Source organism: Oncorhynchus gorbuscha, unplaced genomic scaffold, assembly GCF_021184085.1.
Source record: "Oncorhynchus gorbuscha isolate QuinsamMale2020 ecotype Even-year unplaced genomic scaffold, OgorEven_v1.0 Un_scaffold_5110, whole genome shotgun sequence".
Lineage (NCBI taxonomy): Eukaryota > Metazoa > Chordata > Actinopteri > Salmoniformes > Salmonidae > Oncorhynchus > Oncorhynchus gorbuscha.
This window is the reverse complement of record NW_025748987.1, coordinates 1-19,192: the sequence shown is the minus strand read 5'-3', so window position 1 is coordinate 19,192 and position 19,192 is coordinate 1. Positions and strand designations below refer to the sequence as shown.

At 42.5% G+C, this 19,192-nt stretch overlaps 1 long non-coding RNA gene across 1 annotated transcript; it reads left to right on the top strand.

The window, feature by feature from the left end:
• Positions 1 to 17,959: 17,959 nt before the first annotated feature.
• Positions 17,960 to 18,887, top strand: LOC124028955. Its single transcript, XR_006837691.1, has 3 exons — positions 17,960 to 18,413; positions 18,514 to 18,656; positions 18,787 to 18,887. It is a non-coding gene; the product is annotated as an uncharacterized LOC124028955 (long non-coding RNA).
• The last annotated feature ends 305 nt before the right edge of the window (positions 18,888 to 19,192 follow it).

Below are 19,192 nucleotides of genomic sequence, written 5' to 3'. Positions count from 1 at the left end.
CAGTGTAGAACTGTGTGGTGATACCTTACTGGTCATCAGGCCAAGGAGAATGGTGGGACGATCAGTGTTCATATCGAGAGTAGTGGATCTGTGAAAAAGGCCTTTTGTAGGTACTGCTGTTTAAGGAACTCTGAAGACTGATTATATAGTTTGGGAAAATGGCACTATGAACGAGACGTTGGAGAGAGAGAGGCACACACACACACACACACACACACACACACACACACACACACACACACACACACACACACACACACACACACACACACACACACACACACACACACACACACACACACACACACACACACACACACACACACACACACACACACACACACACACACACACACACACACACACAGAAATCAAATGAGGTATTTACACTACCGGTCAAACTTTTGGACACACCTAATCATTCCAGGGTTTTTTTCTATTCTACATTGTAGAATAATAGTGAAGACATCAAACCTATGAAATAACACATATGGAATCATGTAGCAACCAAATAAGTGTTAAACAAATCGAAATATATTTAATATTTCAGATTCTTCCAAGTAGCCACCTTTTGCCTTGATGACAGCTTTGCACACCCTTGACATTCTCTCAACCAGCTTCATGAGGTCGTCACCTGGAATGCATTTGTTAAAAGTGAATTTGTGGAATTTCTTTCCTTCTTAATGCTTTTAGCCAATAGTTTTGTTGTGACAAAGTAGGGGTGGTATAAAGAAGATAGTCTTTTACCAAATGGGGTTAAGTCCATATTATGGCAAGAACAGCTAAAATAAGCAAAGAGAAACGACAGACCATCATCACTTTAAACATGAAGGTCAGTCAGGAACATTTCAAGAACTTTGAAACTGAAAGTTTCTTCAAGTGCAGTCACAAAAACCATCAAGCGCTATGATGAAACTGGCTCTCATGAGGACTGCCACAGGAAAGGATGACCCAAAGTTACCTCTGCTGCAGTTGAAAAGTTCATTAGAGTTAATTACACCTCAGATTGGAGACTAAATAAATGCTTCCTAAGTAAATGAGTTCAAGTAGCAGACACATCCCAACATCAACTGTTCAGAGGAGACTGTGTGAATCAGGCCTTCATGGTCGAATTGCTGCAAAAAAAACACTACTAAATGACACCAATAATAAGATGAGACTTGCTTGGGCCAAGAAATACGAGCAATTAATATTAGAATGTTGAAATCTGTCCTTTGGTCTGATGAGTCCAAATTTTAGATTTCTGGTTCCAACCCCAGAGTCTTTGTGAGATGCAGAATAGGTGAACGGATGATCTCTACCTGTGTGGTTCCCATCGTGAAGCATGGAGGAGGAGGTGTGATGGTGTGGGGGTGCTTGGTTGGTGACACGGTCAGTGATTTATTTAGAATTCAAGGCACACTTAACCAGCATGGCTACCACAGCATTCTGCAGCGATACGCCATCCCATATGGTTTATGCCTAGTGGGACGATCATTTATTTGTATTTTTTTATGTATGTTTTTTAAGGGGTGGATCAGCTTTAAGGGGTGGATCAGCTTTAAGGGGTGGATCAGCTTTAAGGGGTGGATCAGCTTTAAGGGGTGGATCAGCTTTAAGGGGTGGATCAGCTTTAAGGGGTGGATCAGCTTTAAGGGGTGGATCAGCTTTAAGGGGTGGATCAGCTTTAAGGGGTGGATCAGCTTTAAGGGGTGGATCAGCTTTAAGGGGTGGATCAGCTTTAAGGGGTGGATCAGCTTTAAGGGGTGGATCAGTTCTGTAGCTCAGTTGGTAGAGCATGGCGCTTGTAACGCCAGGGTAGTGGGTTCAATTCCCGGGACCACCCATACGTAGAATGTATGCACACATGACTGTAAGTCGCTTTGGATAAAAGCGTCTGCTGAATGGCATATATTATTATTATTATTATTATACTTAATATTGTGAAAAGATTGTTGCTTCCATCAATGTAATTTTCTGCATCGTTTCCAATCCCCCACATATTTTTTGGGTAATTATATATACCACTGCTCAAAAAAATAAAGGAAACACTAAAATAACACATCCTAGATCTGAATGAATGAAGTATTCTTATTAAATACTTTTTTCTTTACGTAGTTGAATGTGCTGACAACAAAATCACACAAAAATGATCAATGGAAATCAAATTCATCAACCCATGGAGGTCTGGATTTGGAGTCACACTCAAAATCAAAGTGTAAAACCACACTACAGGCTGATCTAACTTTGATGTAATGTCCTTAAAACAGGTCAAAATGAGGCTCAGTAGTGTGTGTGGCCTCCACGTGCCTGTATGACCTCCCTACAACACCTGGGCATGCTCCTGATGAGGTGGCGGATGGTCTCCTGAGGGATCTCCTCCCAGACCTGGACTAAAGCATTCGCCAACTCCTGGACAGTCTGTGGTGCAACGTGGCGTTGGTGGATGGGGCGAGACATGATGTCCCAGATGTGCTCAATTGGATTCAGGTCTTGGGAAAGGGCGGGCCAGTCCAAAGCATCAATGCCTTCCTCTTGCAGGAACTGCTGACACACTCCAGCCACATGAGGTCTAGCATTGTCTTGCAGTAGGAGGAACCCAGGGCCAACCATTTACATTACATTTAAGTCATTTAGCAGACGCTCTTATCCAGAGCGACTTACAAATTGGTGCATTCACCTTATGACATCCAGTGGAACAGTCACTTTACAATAGTGCATCTAAAACTTAAGGGGGGGGGGTGAGAGGGATTACTTATCCTATCCTAGGTATTCCTTAAAGAGGTGGGGTTTCAGGTGTCTCCACACCAGCATATGGTCTCACAAGGGGTATGAGGATCTCATCTCGGTACCTAATGGCAGTCAGGCTACCTCTGGCGAGCACATGGAGGGCTGTGCGGCCCCCCAAAGAAATGCCACCCCACACCATGACTGACCCACCGCCAAACTGGTCATGCTGGAGGATGTTGCAGGCAGCAGAACGTTCTCAACGGCGTCTCCAGACTGTCACGTCCGTCACATGTGCTCAGTGTGAACTTGCTTTCATCTGTGAAGAGCACAGGGCGCCAGTGGCGCCAATCTTGGTGTTCTCTGGCAAATGCCAAACGTCCTGCACGGTGTTGGGCTGTAAGCACAACCCCCACCTGTGGACGTCGGACCCTCATACCACCCTCATGGTGTCTATTTATGACCGTTTGAACAGACACATGCACATTTGTGGCCTGCTGGAGGTCATTTTGCAGGGCTCTGGCAGTGCTCCTCCTTGCACAAAGGCGGAGGTAGCGGTCCTGCTGCTGGGTTGTTGCCCTCCTACGGCCTCCTCCACGTCTCCTGATGTACTGGCCTGTCTCCTGGTAGCGCCTCCATGCTCTGGACACTACGCTGACAGACACAGCAAACCTTCTTGCCACATCTCGCATTGATGTGCCATCCTGGATGAGCTGCACTACCTGAGCCACTTGTGTGGGTTGTAGACTCCGTCTCATGCTACCACTAGAGTGAAAGCACCGCCAGCATTCAAAAGTGACCAAAACATCAGCCAGGAAGCATAGGAACTGAGAAGTGGTATGTGGTCCCCACCTGCAGAACCACTCCTTTATTGGGGGTGTCTTGCTAAATGCCTATAATTTCCACCTGTTGTCTATTCCATTTGCACAACAGCATGTGAAATTTATTGTCCATCAGTGTTGCTTCCTAAGTGGACAGTTTGATTTCACAGAAGTGTGATTGACTTGGAGTTACATTGTGTTGTTTAAGTGTTCCCTTTATTTTTTTGAGCAGTGTATATCTGTATACATATACACATATGTACATACACATACCGAAATAGATATACATACTTTTTAAAGAATATACCTTTATCATTCCCCGCAAACCCTACCACCCTCCCCCAATTGGAGTAAACTAATAAACACTTAGGCTTCTACCTTTAGTTTATACATCTTATACACATTTACAGACACAGACAATCTATTTTACAATTGTTATATTTTGTTTGTTTTTAGTCCTTCCTCTATTTCTGATGTCCATCCAGTTTGATTTCTATTTGAAACTGTGCTATTTCACAAAATGTCTGAACCTAAACACATTTTACAGACCCCATATGTTTTAGTCTGTATGTCAATTAAGGCTATTCTCAGAACGGTGTTCTCCTTTTTAAGTTCATTCACTTTGGTTTCAATCTTACTGACTGTCCCTTTTAACTTGTGTTTTTCCTTCTCCAATGTCGCAGCTTTTTCATCACCCATCTCGAGGCTTGCCTTCAACTATTTTATATCCTTACTGTCATGCAGGTGATAGAGGACCCAAAAGCGACTTAACAGAAACAGAGTTTATTCAAATCCAAACAGGGAGTAACAGAAATCCTCTAGTCTGTAGAGGGGAATAACAAGAGAAGCGGCCACAGACTGCAGGTCGCTTCGGGTAGGCGCAGGCCGTAGTAGACAGAGACACCTGCTCACACGCAGCATCTGATGAAGGCAAAAACACGACAGGACAGGGCGAAACACAATCACAGCATGGTGAATACAAAACAAGGAACCGACGGGACAGGAACGGATCACAAAGGAATAAATAGGGACTCTAATCAGGGGAAAGGATCGGGAACAGGTGTGGGAAGACTAAATGATGATTAGGGGAATAGGAACAGCTGGGAGCAGGAACGGAACGATAGAGAGAAGAGAGAGCGAGAGAGTGAGAGAGGGAGGGGGAGAGAGAGGGATAGAAGGAGGGAAAGAACCAAATAAGACCAGCAGAGGGAAACGAATAGCATGGGGAGCACAGGGACAAGACATGATAATAAATGACAAACATGACACTTACTGACTAATTCAAGTATACCCAGTTTGTCATTCATTGATTTTAACAGATCGGTTTCGACCTTTACCATTCCCGGTGGTGAAAATATTAAATCGTCCGTGTCTGTAGAAGAGCCACGTTTCCGTTTTGAAATCGGTTCCCCTGTCTTACTCTTCGTCATGTTTGGGTGTTGCTTGTTTTCGTAATATTTGTCAATAAATGTCTCTAGTCTTAAGATTTGTATAGTATCATTATCCAGATTGAAGGTTGTCACCCACCAGATTGAGTAGTGCTAATATTTAGTCTAACTTGCCGATATTCAATATTACGTTTTTATCTTGAGGTGCTCTACATAACTACGTTCAGTCCATCATTACCTGTCTCAGTCCCGCCTTCCTATCATTTGTTTAGGACAATGATCCAACACACCTCCAGGCTGTGTAAGGGCTATTTGATCAAGAAGGAGAGTCATGGAGTGCTGCATCAGATGACCTGGCCTCCACAGTCACTTGACCTCAACCCAGTTGAGATGGTTTTGGATGAGTTGGACCGCAGAGTGAAGGAAAAGCAGTCAACAAGTGCTCAGCCTATGTGGGAACTCATTCAAGACTATTGGAAAAGCATTTCAGGTGAAGCTGGTTGAGAGAATACCAAGAGTGTGCAAAGCTGTCATCAATGCAATGGTTGGCTGCTTTGAAGAACTTAAAATATATTTTGATTTGTTTAACACTTTTTTGGTTACTACATGATTCCATATATGTTATTTCATAGTTTTGATATCGTCACTATTATTCTAAAATGTCATAAGGTGAATGCACCAATGTGTAAGTCGCTCTGGATAGGAGCGTCTGCTAAATGACTTAAATGTAAATGTAAATGTAAAATGTAGAAAATAGTACAAATGAAGAAAAACCCTTGAATGAGTAGGTGTGTCTAAACTTTTGACTGGTCCTGTATATCACGTAGTAGCTGTTGTCAATGTTAACATTTATAGTTCATTATATAGCATTGCATGTGGGCTCTACACAGATATCTCTCTCTCTCTACCTCTAGCTCTCCGTTGATGGTTGGATCCATGAATGGTTAAGTGATGATCCCCACCTAGTGGTTAAAGTGAGAGAGGAACTCACCATGAACAACATAGAGGTGAAACAGTGGTATTACACACTTGTCTATGGGTTTTTTCTCAATTCATCCTTCCTTGGTTTATCCTCACATCCTCTCGCCTCCTTCTCAAAACACATTGGATAATACAATCCTCGGGGAGGGACCTTGGACCTTCTCCTCTAATAGGGTTGAGCAGAAGGAGAGGAGAAAAGAGAAGAGGAATCAGACTATTGAGATAGAGCCTTGTCAGAGAGAGCCTTAGAGGAAGAAGAACATTTTAATTAGTGATGGACAGAGAAAAATAATGTTATGTTGAGATTTAGATGAGTGTGTAGACATACTGTGCTCTATCATGCTTGTATTCTGCTAAATCATTTTTCTAGATTTTTCTTCTCATTATCAATTATTACCATCAATCACTTTTATAATAAGAAGAACAAATGCACAGATGAATAAATAAAGGAACAGTGTCCTCTGAGGTCAACCAGCTTCCTGATTGAATGTGATTGGATTGTTAAAAAAAGTGTGACCTGCAGTTGGACACAGACAGAAGGCAGCACAGAACTAAGGACACACACACATTCACAAAGGCACACACGTCTGTGAAGTTCCCCTTTAAAACCTCTGAAAAAGACGCAGACATAGATACCCTACACACACTTCTGAATATTTCCTCACGCTGATGTCACACCCAGACGGCATAGACAGGAAAGAAGGCCCCTATATGGCCAGTGCAAGCCATAACGGGACTTCCTTATGAACAATGTTACGAACAGGCCTTGCGAAATATGACTTCCTGCTTGAATCTGATTGGATTCTATCAACTGCAGTCGACCTCAAACAGACTTCAGAGCGGTACCAGTGGAGACACATATCAGAGTAACTACTCAGCTAATTGTAATTGAAGTTAGAATCATAAAATAGATATTAACATTAGGAGTCAGATAGAAAGGTAATAATACAGTAAGTTAATACCGTAAGTACAAGTAAGTTAGAATCATAGATATTACAATATCAGGTCAGTCAGACTGAATTAGTTCATTCATTGATTGATTGGGGTCATCGTTGATATCCGGTACAGTTAGTTAAGATGGCCGACTACGTCAACAAACAGGTGATTGAATTAAACAAAGTTAATGAAGAAAACCGGAACAGAGCAACGAGGAGCGTGAAGACTGAGACCCATCTCTCAGGTAAGGACAAATAATTAGCTATTTTTCTCTCTCTTTCGGAATCACGGACGCACGCCCGCCTGCAGGCATAGACGAACCAAACATATGCACGCACACACACAAATACCACATAAAAGAAAAACATACATAACATGTATATTTTTGAGTGTTCTGTCACCTGGGTGGTTCAGTTGGTAAGGAGAGTGGGGATTACAACATGCTGGGGTCACACACTAAAATGCATTAGTTTTTCCCCCTCAATTACTGGAACTATTTTAATAAGATCAATTAAAAAGAGCCTTTTAAAACAACAACAAAGTGGACACCCTGCCACTGTTTTTGGTAACTGCTGAGGGGCTGGAGAAAAGTAAGCACTTTCAAATTCATAGAGATCTGTATGCTCAGTGTAAGCTTGTTTTACTCTGGAATTGTAAATGATGGAATTGTACAAACTCTGTATTTTTGGGAGAGCCGACCATATTCATATAGAGATGTGAGTTATAGATCTTTCATTCCCATTGAAAGCAAGTCGAAGAGGCGGTAGATCTGTTCTATGTGTTGTTTTTCTGTGCTTCCCTTTCTGAAGTTGCATTTTGACATCTTTTACTTTAGGTTTCGTACAGCAACTTCAAACAGCAGATTATACAATATTTATTTTACACAACGACTGCTTGTTTTGTCATATAAACACATTAGAATTTTTGCAACCAGGAAATGGCGGAGCGATTTCTGTATAGTGCATCTTTAAATTGTCATTTTGAGCTCATAGATGGTCAGTCTTGGGTCCTGATGGGGTTACATAGTTAAACTAAGCTCATGAGGCATTTACAAGTTACATTCATGAAGAATGAATGGGTAAATATTATACATTTCAACGTCCCAAAAAATTGAGGCAGCAATCAAAGATAGCCCTTTTAAATCATTCTTCAGCTATATTGTGCAATTTTGGCAATTTCTTCATACAGTAGCTTCCTGTTTATCTGATGTGAGGTGACCACAAGTTTGAGTAAAGTGTTGCTGCCTACCCTAAGTCAGAGGAAAACAAATGACGCAATGGAAATGTTTGGTTCTCAGAATTCTGATCATAATCATTAGTGATGTAGGATGATGTTGTTATTATTATTATTATTATTTCTTTGTGTGTGTGTGTGTGTGTGTGTGTGTGTGTGTGTGTGTGTGTGTGTGTGTGTGTGTGTGTGTGTGTGTGTGTGTGTGTGTGTGTGTGTGTGTGTGTGTGTGTGTGTGTGTGTGTGTGTGTGTGTGTGTGTGTGTGTGTGTGTGCCTGCGTACGTGCGTGCGTGTGTGTTTCTCTGCAGATGGAAGACTAAGACTCTACAGGCTGGCTGCTGTGTGTTTTGGAGTGCTGTGTCTTCTACAAGTCACCCTCAACATCTCCCTGAGGCTGGCTTTCTGTGAGTGAGGTTGTGTCCCAAATGACACCTTAGTAGCTCTGTTCTTTTAATAGTGCACTATGTAGGGAATGGAGTGCCATTTGGGACCTTTTCCCATTTGGGTCTCTTTTCCATTTTATAACGGACTACATTTGAACAGGGTCGATGGGGCAGATACGTATTTTATCATCACACTAGTTCTGTACTTAAAATCAACGATCACAATTCCTGTAATTTGTCAATGTTTTTGACGCACAAAAATAAACACACCTGTCGTAATGATGCAGTACAATGAAATGTGTGCTCTATTTACAGCAGTCTGTTCCTAGACTCCGCATGAGTTTCAAGTTTGAGAAAGTTTACAATTTCAGTTATGTCAGTTATTTATCATTCCATTTCTACCGATCTGCATGTCAGTTATTTATCCTTCCATTTCTACCGATCCGCGTGTGAGTTATTTCTACCGATCATTCATTCCATTTCTACCGATCTGCATGTCAGTTATTTATCATTCCATTTCTACCGATCCGCGTGTCAGTTATTTATCATTCCATTTCTACCGATCCGCGTGTCAGTTATTTATCATTCCATTTCTACCGATCCGCATGTCAGTTATTTATCATTCCATTTCTACCGATCCGCGTGTCAGTTATTTATCATTACATTTCTACCGATCCGCGTGTCAGTTATTTATCCTTCCATTTCTACCGATCCGCGTATCAGTTATGATTTTCATAAACACGTTTTAGTGGAACATTTTCATTTAGTATCATTTTTGTTTTTCTAAATAATTGTGACATGGTTCATATTACAAACCGGAATTACATCATTTAGGAGACTTTCTTATCCAGAGCGATTTACAGGAGTAATTAGGAGTAAGTTCCTTAGTCAAGGGCACATTGACAGATTGTTCACCTAGTATACCGCCCCAACGCTCTAAACCGCTATGCAACCTGCCGCTTCAAACCAGAATTATAATAATAAACATTTAAAAAATAGAAATTCCATTAATGGGAGAGTGATTCATTGGCGTCTAATTGACTGTGATTCATTGGCGTCTAAAGAAATGAGTGCACGAAGAGATATCCTAAGGCAATTTAGCAGTAGGCCAAGAACTTCCATTGTCAACTAGAACAAATAAAATCAGAAAATATCCTGACGAAAATATAGATTCTTTCAATCTCATTCATCTCTTTGCTTTTTCTAAGGAGGACTGGTGATTATCGAGGGGGAGAGTTTGTCAAGATTGTTTAAATACTGTGAGGAACTAACATTCACATGGGAAATCAGACATCACCAAATGGTTACTTTCCTACATTTGCACAGCAGGCCAGTTAGACTACTTCTATATGCGTGCTCTGGCTCCGTCAACATTAAGAGGACAGAGAAACCAGATACATGCTCATTAGTCAAGTGGAGCGCTGGACAAACTCGGCCACCAGGCTCTCCTCCAACAGCGTCATGTTGGCAGTGAACTCATCAGGGAGGAACAGAAACATACTGACATCATCCTGCATCTGAAAATCTGCGGAGAGACAAAGAGGCAAGGAAAAGTACAATGGAGAAGAGGAGATATGCGATTGGAAAATATGTTTAAGTATAATAAGTATTTGAAATAGAAATGAACTGTGTCATTACTGTGCAGTCCAGATATAAATGAATTCCCAATTCCACTGGGTAATAGTCCTGGGTAATCATGGCAATGCGGGTGAGCGTCACCACATCTAGCTGGAACTCCTCTATCGTTCTACTTGGAAGAAATTAAACGGAGAAGAAGAGCGATCAGATCAATTGGAAAATAAGTTTATGAACAATAAAAATGATTTGAAACATTTTATGCAAATTAACTGTGTCATTACTTGGGGTGGCATGTAGCCTAGTGGTTAGAGTGTTGGGCCAGTAACCGAAAGGTTGCTAGGTCGAATACCAATCCAATTTCACGGGATAATGGTTCTGGGTTATCATGGCAATGCGGGTGAGCGCCACCCCATCTAGCTAGATGTCCTCTATCCCTCTATTTGTTATCCATCTAACCACACACTCGTAAAAACGAGGCGATAGGTGAAAGGTGAAAACAACTTCAGGAGATGAGATAAGGAGTTGATCCCCAGCCCTCTAGTACCTTCGAAGTTGGCAACACCCAGAGCAACACTACCAGCACTTCTTCCCAGGGGCTTTGTCAGGATGGTATCCACCTGCCTGTTTTCAATATTCCCGCAAGGTGGCGCCAACTCTCTGTTTTTGATTTGTAAAGGCACACCCCTGTCTTTATAAGGCCCCACAGTTGACAGTGCATGTCAGAGAAAAAAACTAGCGATGATGTCAAAGGAATTGTCCATAGACCTCCGAGACAGGATTGTGTCGAGGCACAGATCGTATGCTCCTATGCTTTAAAATTGGTCCTGATATTCTTCTGGTAACCCGTGCTTGATTTGGGCAGGATCTGAGTACTGATCTGAGTACCGGCACCTCAAAAGGTCTACTGCTTGAGCTCCTGTAACTCTTATAGAATATCAGCTCAAATGTATTGTGGGGGTAACTGCACCTAAAAATGAACAGTACTGGAACCCAAAATGAGTAATGGAACCCATTTCAGTCAAAGTCAAGCACAGCCAGTAATGAAAACAATCAATGCTCAAATGTTTCTTTTTCCAAAAATGTGAAAACAAAACAAAAAATCCGCATCAGCTCTTTTTGTTATGTTACAGCTTTATTCTAAAATGTATTTAATATTTTTTTCCCTCATCAATCTACACACTATAGCGCATAATCACAAATCGAAAACAGGTTTTTAGAAATTTTAGCAAATTTATGAAGTAAAAAAAATAAAAAAATACCTTATTTGTATAAGTATTCAGACTCTTTGATATGAGACTTGAAATTGATTTCAGGTGCATCCTGATTCCATTCATTATCCTTGAGATGTTTCTACAACTTGATTGGAGTCCACCTGTGGTAATATCAATCGATTGGACATGATTTGTAAAGGCACACCCCTATCTTTCTGTTGACAGTGCATGTCAGAGCAAAAGCCAAGCCATGAGGTCAAAGGAATTGTCCATAGAGCTCTGAGACAGGATTGTGTTGAGGCACAGATCTGGGGAAGGGTACAAAGACATTTCTGCAGCATTGGTCTCCAAGAACACAATGGACTCCATCGTTCTTAAATTGAAGGAGATTGGAACCACCAAGACTCTTCCTAGAGCTGGCCACCCGGCCAATCTGAACGATTGGCCTTGGTCAAGGAGGTGTCCAAGAACCCGATGGTGACTCTGACAGAGCTCTAAAGTTCCTATGTGGAGATGGGAAAACCTTCCAGAAGGACAACAATCGCTGCAGCGCCAGACGGAATACACTGCTCAGTAAAAGGCACATGGTAGTCCGCTTGGAGTTTGCCAAAAGGCACCTAATGACTCTCAGACCATGATAAACACGATTCACTGGTCTGATGAAACCAAAATTGATTCTTTGGCCTCAATGCCAAGCGTCACGTCTGGAGGAATCCTGGCACCATCCCTACGCTGATGAATGATGGTGGCAGCATCATGCGGCAGGGACTGGACTAGTCAGGATCGAGGGATAGATGAATGGAGCAAAGTACAGAGAGATCCTTGATGAAATCCTGCTCCAGAGGGCTCAGGACCTCAGACTGGGGCAGAGGTTCACCTTCTAGCAGGACAATGACCGTAAGCACAAAGCCAAAACAAAAAGGGAGAAGCTTCGGGACAAGTTTCTGAATGTCCTTCAGTGGCCAAGCCAGAGCCCGGACTTAAACCCTATTGAACACCTCTGGAGAGACCTGAAAATAGCTGTGCAGCGATGCTCCACATCCAACCTGACAGAGCTTGAGAGGATCTGCAGTGAAGAATGGGAGAAACTCCCCAAATACAGGTGTGCCAAGAATGTAGGGTCATACCCAAGAAATCTCAAGGCTGTAATCTCTACCAAAGCTGCTTCAACTGTGTAAAGTGTTTTTTAAAAGTTTTTTTAAACCTTTATTTTACTAGGCAAGTCAGTTAAGAACAAATTCTCATTTACAATGACGGCCTAAACAGTGGGTTAACTGCCTGTTCAGGGGCAGAGCGAAGATTTGTACCTTGTCAGCTCGGGGTTTGAACTTGCAACCTTGTCCAACTTGTCCAACTAGTCCAACGCTCTAACCACTAGGCTACCCTGCCGCCCGTCTGAATACTTATGTTTTTTATTATTTATGAAGTTCCAAACATTTCTAAAAACCTGTTTTTGCCTTGTCATTGTGGGTTATTGTGTGTAGATTGATTAGGGAGTAAATAATTCAATACATTTTAGAATAAGGCTGTAACATAACAAAATGTGAAAAAAGTCAAGGGGTCTGAATACTTGCACTGTATAAGCCTGGGATATCAACCAGTCAAAGTTAGTGGGAGTGACCATAGAATTCTACGGGAGTAACCTTCTTGAGTAAAATATTTGCCATCAGGCTATGTCCTTTAGCAAAAACATTCCCCTGGTCATCGATAGTTAATACAACCACAAAGACTGTACATCCGGCGCCGACAGAGATGGCCACCTCGCTTACCGTTCATAGGAAACTATGTAGTATTTAGTTTTTTTAATGTATTATTTCTTACATAGTTTCCACAGGAAATCTAAGTTTTGTTACATACAGCCGGGAGGAACTGTTGGATATAAGAGCAACGTCAACTTTCCAACATTACAACCAGGATTATGACTTTCCCGAAGCGGATCCTCTGTTTGGTCCAACACCCAGGACAATGGATTGGATCCCAGCCGACGACCCAAAACAACGGTGCCGCAAAGGGGCATATGGAGCGGTCTTCTGGTCAGGCTCCGTAAACAGGCACATCGCCCACCGCTCCCGAGTATACTTCTAGCCAATGTCCAGTCTCTTGACAATAAGGTAGACGGAATCCGAGCAAGAGTTGCCTTCCAGACAGACATCAGAGATTGTAACATTCTTTGTTTCACAGAAACATAGCTCACTCGGGATAAGTTATCAGAGTCGGTACAGCCAGCAACAAACATCTCTCTGGTAAGAAGAAGGGCAGGGGTGTATGCCTTATGATTAACGAGATGTGGTGTGATCATAACAACATACAGGAACTCAAGTCCATTTATTCACCTGACCTAGGATTCCTTACAATCAAATGCCGACCGCATTATCTACCAAATGAATTCTCTTCGATGATAATCACAGTTGTGTACATCCTCCCCAAGCAGACACATCGACGGCCCTGAAATAACTTCATTTGACTCTATATAAACTGGAAACCACAAATCCTGAGGCAGCATTTATTGTAGCTGTGGATTTAAACAAGGCTAATATGAAAACAAGGCTCCCTAAATTCTATCAGCATATTGAATGCATGACCCGGGCTGGCAAAACCGTGGATCTTTGTTACTGTAACTTTTGCGACGCATACAAAGCCCTCCCCCGCCCTCCTTCCGGAAAATCTGACCACGACTCCATTTCGTTGCTCCCAGCCTACAGACAGAAACCAAAACAGGAAACGCCCATGCTCAGGTCTGTTCAACGATGGTCCGACCAATCGAATTCCACGCATCATGATTGCTTCGACCACGTGGACTTGGATATGTTCCGCATAGCGTGGGACAATAACATTGATGAATACGCTGATTCAGTGAGCTAATTTATTAGCAAGTGCATCGGGGATGTTGTACACACGGCAACTGTTAAAACATTCCCCAACCAGAAACTGTGGATTGATGGCAGTAATCGCGCAAAACTGAAAGTGCAAACCACTGCTTTTAATGAGGGCAAGGTGACCGGTAACATGACCGAATACAAACAGTGTTGCCATTCCCTCCGCAAGGCAATCAACAAGCTAAGCGTGAGTATAGAGACAAAGTAGAGTCGCAATTCAATGGCTCAGACATGAGAGGTATGTGGCAGGGTCTACAGTCAATCACGGACTACAAAAAGAAAACCAACCCCGTCGCGGACCACAATGTCTTGCTCCCAGACAAACAAAAAAACTTCTTTGCTCCCTTTGAGGACAATACAGTGCCACCGACACGGCCCACTACCAAAACCTGCAGGCTTTCCTTCACTGCAGCCAACATGAGTAAAACATTTAAAAGTGTTGAGCCTCGCAAGGCCCAGATAGCATCCTTAGCCGCATGCACAGACCAGCTGGCTGGTGTGTTTACGGACATATTCAAGCAATCCTTATCCCAGTCTGCTGTTCCCACATGCTTCAAGTGGGCCACCATTGTACCTGTTCCCAAGAAAGCTAAGGCAACTGAGCTAAATGACTATCGCCCCGTAGCACTAACTTTCGTCATCATGAAGTGCTTTGAGAGACTAGTTAAGGATCATATCACCTCCACAGTACCTGACACCCTAGACCCACTCCAAATTGCTGACCGCCACAATAGGTTCGCAAACGACGCAATCGCAATCACACTGCACACTGCCCTAACCCGTCTGGACAAGAGGAATACTTATGTAAGAATGCTGTTCATTGATTACACCTCAGCATTTAATACCATAGTACCCTCCAAACTCGTCATTAAGCTCGAGACCCTGGGTCTCGACCCTACCCCGTGCAACTGGGTCCTGGACTTGCTGACGGGCCACCCCCAGGTGGTGAGGGTAGGAAACAACATCTCCACACCGCTGATCATCAACACTGGGGCCCCATAAGGGTGCATTCTCAGCCCGCTCCTGTACTACCTGTTCACCCATGACTGCATGTCCATGCACACTCTATCATCAAGGTTGCAAATGACAATACAGTGGTAGGCTTGATTACCAACAACGATGAGACAGCCTACAGGGAGGAGGTGAGGGCCCTCGGAGTGTTGTGTCAGGAAAATAATCTCACACTCAATGTCAACAAAACAAAGGAGATGATCGTGGACCTCAGGGAAACAGCAGATTTAGGAGCAGCCCCTGTCCACATAAACAGGACAGTAGTGAAGAAGGTGGAAAGTTTTAAATTCCATGGTGTACACATCACGGACAAACTGAAATGGTCCACCCACACAGACAGCATGGTGAAGAAGGCACAGCAGCGCCTCTTAAACCTCAGGAGGCTGAAGAAATTAATCTTGTCACCAAAAACACACAAACATTTACAGATGCACAATCGAGAGCATCCTGTCGGGCTGTATCACCGCCTGGTATGGCAACTGCTCCGCCCACAACCATAAGGCTCTCCAGAGGGTAGTGAGGTCTGCAAAACGCATCAGCGGAGGCAAACTACCTGCCCTCCAGGTCACCTACACCACCCAATGTCACAGAAAGGCCAAAAAGATCACCAAGGACAACAACCACCCAAGCCACTGCCTGTACACCTTGCTATCATCCAGAAAGTGAGGTCAGTACAGGTGCATCAAAGCTGGGACAGAGAGACTGAAAAAATGTTTCTATATCAAGTCCATCAGACTGTTTAAGAGCCATCACTAACATTGAGTGGCTGCTGCCAACATACTGACTCAAAACTCTAGCCTCTTTAATAATAAAAAATTGGATGAAATATATGTATCACTAGCCACTTTAAACAATGCCACTTTATATCATGTTTACATACCCTACATTACTCATCTCATATGTATATACTCTACTCTATACCATTGACTGCATCTTTCCTATGCTGTTAATCCATTGCTCATCAATATGTTAGATATTACTGCATGGTCGGAACTAGAAGCACAAGAATTTCGCAACACTCGCATTAACATATGCTAACCACGTGTATATGACAAATAACATTTGATTTGATTATGGCTAAGCACATTTCCACAATTTCTATTCTTAAAATGTTCTTTTAGATCTAAACCCTAAATCTAAGTTTGATGCGTTGGTCTACCAAACCTTCCGAGCAATTGGCCGGAAGTGTCTGGGAACAAGATTAGGTGTAATGTGACTAAAAATACTTAACTTTAGAGTTTCATCCTTCAGCTCAACATGTCACCCTTTATACGTTTATATCATATTCAACATTGGGGGTCATGTCACATTTGACATGGGAGATTATGTTTTTAGTTATTTTTATTTCACCTTTATTTAACCAGGTAGGCTAGTTGAGAACAAGTTCTCATTTGCAACTGCAACCTGGCCAAGATAAAGCAAAGTAGTGCGACAGAAACAACAACACAGAGTTACATGGAATAAACAAGCGTACAGTGAAGACAATAGACATTTTTAAAAGAAAGTCTATATACAGTGTATGCAAATGGCATCAGGAGACCGCCAGAGGTCCGGACAACAGGCCCTCCGATTTTACACACTGAACTCTATCTGCGAAGTAGTATGCGAACCAGGCGATGCAGTCATTTGAGAAACCAAGGCTATTGAGTCTGCCAATAAGAATACGGTGATTGACAGAGTCGAAAGCCTTGGCCAGGTCGATGAAGACGGCTGCACAGTACTGTCTTTTATCGATGGCGGTTATGATATCGTTTAGTACCTGAGGTGTGGCTGAGGTGCACCCGTGACCAACTAGGAAACCGGATTGCACAGCGGAGAAGGTACAGTGAGATTCGAAATGGTCAGTGATCTGTTTATTATCTTGGCTTTCAAAGACTTTAGAAAGGCAGGGCAGGATGGATATAGGTCTGTAACAGGTTGGGTCTAGAGTGTCACCCCTTTGAAGAGGGGATGACCGCGGCAGCTTTCCAATCTTTAGGGATCTCAGACAAAATGAAAGAGAGGTTGAACAGACTGGTAATAGGGGTTGCAACAATGGCGGTGGATAATTTTAGAAAAAGAGGGTCCAGATTGTTTAGCCCAGCTGATTTGTACGGGTCCAGGTTTTGCAGCTCTTTCAGAACATCTGCAATCTGGATTTGGGTGAAGGAGAAGCTGGAGAGGCTTGGGCGAGTAGCTGCGAGGGGTGCGGAGCTGGTGGCCGGGGTTGGGGTAGCCAGGAGGAAAGCATGGCCAGCCGTAGAGAAATGCTAATTGTAGCTCAGTTGGTAGAGCATGGCGCTTGTAACGCCAGGGTAGTGGGTTCGATTCCCGGGACCACCCATACGTAGAATGTATGCACACATGACTGTAAGTCGCTTTGGATAAAAGCGTCTGCTAAATGGCATATTTTTTTTTTATTTTTTTTAAATGTTCGATTATCATGGATTTATCGGTGGTGACCGTATCGCCTAGCCTCAGTGCAGTGGGCAGCTGGGAGGAGGTGTTCTTGTTCTCCATGGACTTCACCGTTATGACACGTTTATGAACCCTTGACATGACATACACTTATAGATGCTTAATAACACATTCATGTAGCGCTTATGAATGCACTATGAAGGCTTTATGAACCCTTTGATAAGACCATTGACGGTGAAATCACAATCAGTGAAAACATTATTTATCTGCTGACTAGCAGATTCAGATCAATCATCAACATTAATGATCAGCTGATAGTCTGTCCTCTTTCCCCGATGTCAGTCATGTCTTTTGATAGGCACTGTAACCAGTGGTGTAGTGATATTTGTCATCATTTCTCAATCAATGTTTGTACTGACAGATGACACCTTTTGAATACCTTTATAGAATATACATCAAATGCATCCTCAGATTACAACGTCTGACTATATCCACATCGTCTCGGAGAAAATGTTCTATGTCCTTCACCAAGTCAGGAACAGCTCGTTTCAAAATAGACTAAACATCCATGTCAATCTTGAATGATAATTCCTCACGTTTTACTGGTGAAATGTCCACACTGCATGCCAATCATCTCAATCATTATCATGAGAATATGCATTTAGATATTATTGAATTACTGTTACATGAGTGAATTAACCAGGAGCTATATGTATCAATCCTTTCCAGATAACAGAGGAAATGAGACTGTGGAGAGAGACCAGCTACAGACCAGTTATAACACACTGACTGAAGAGAGAGACCAGCTACAGACCAGTTACAACACACTGACTGAAGAGAGAGACCAGCTACAGAAGGAAAGAGATGATCTCATGAGAAAGTTCTCTAATCTGAGTGAGTTAACCTGATAAATGATCAAAACATCACATATCTAATATGCAGTTTCAATAATAGGTGCAGAATAACAAGATGGAAATTCATGTTTGCCATGTAGAACAAACCTGTCCTGATGGCTGGCAGAAGTTCAACTCCAGTTGGTACTTCCTGTCTACTGAGACTAAAACCTGGAAGGAGAGCAGAGAGGACTGTCTGGAGAGAGGAGCCGACCTGGTGATCGTAAACAGTGATATGGAACAGGTGTGTGTCTGTGTGTGAGAGAATGGGAGAGAGAGAGAATCAAGCATCTCTTTGTCAGTAATATGTCTTCCAGTATTAAACACAAGTAGTCTATAGTAGTTGACAATATCAGTATCTTTCTCACCAACAGCAGTTTCTCTTAGGCCTCAATAAGGGAGCCTGGATTGGTCTGACTGATTGTGTTACCGAGGGGACCTGGAGATGGGTGGACGACACCCCACTGACCATAAGGTGTGATAGAGACTTTTTAACAAATGACATATTGCTTCAAATCATTATCATGAAAAGTTTGTTTTCACTCATAGATGTCATTCCACAAACACTAATATATATATCTAAGAAACTAAGTACTATTAAATATGAAAATGCAATACAACTAAAGTTATCTTTGTTGGTCTAAGCTAGATGAGGGTGTGCTCATATTAAAGCTGAAAAACATGTCTATAATTTATGATGATGTTTTCTACCAGCGTCTGATTATGAACTTTGCCCCCTTTATAATTAGTATGTTTTATGTTATTTGCACTGGTTCTATG